This window comes from Merops nubicus, unplaced genomic scaffold (genome assembly GCF_000691845.1).
Source record: "Merops nubicus isolate BGI_N331 unplaced genomic scaffold, ASM69184v1 scaffold1068, whole genome shotgun sequence".
NCBI lineage: Eukaryota > Metazoa > Chordata > Aves > Coraciiformes > Meropidae > Merops > Merops nubicus.
In genome coordinates this window covers 5,813-6,373 of record NW_008627494.1, presented here as the reverse complement: position 1 = coordinate 6,373, position 561 = coordinate 5,813, and positions in this window count along the sequence as shown.

The window sequence follows — 561 nt, the reverse complement described above, 5'->3', positions numbered from 1 at the left end:
GTGGGTGGAAGCAGCCCCGGGGGGGGGCTGGGCAGCCCTCGTCACAAACATTTCACAGCCTGCTCTGACAACACAGCTCCTGTTTTACCCAAATCATTTCCCATCCCCTCTGCGGTTTGGCTGTTTCCTGCTCGCGGGCAGATGGCTGCCGAGGAGCAGCCCCAGTCTTGGGGCTTGTGGCCCAAGCTCCGCCCTGCCCTTGGGACAGGACCTTCCCTCGCATGTCTCTGGGGTCTGTGTGGTGCCTACAGACCAGAGCAGACCCTGAGAGGAACCTCAAAAACCCAGAAAACTGCATCCCTACACCACACGTGCCTCTAATGCGGATGCACAACCCGCCCCCTGTTCACCTGCCCTTCACCTTCACCCCTGCCTTTGCCACAAACATTTCTGCACCCCCAGCTTCCCTTCCTCTTTTGCAGCCCATTTTCCTCCCCTACTCCATCCACCTCCTCTCCATCCTCCTGCTTCTTGCCCTTCCCCATAAACACACACACCCTGGCTCCTTCCACCTCCTATTTGTTCCTTTGCTTCTCTTGCCCCCAAACCCTGCTCCCTTCA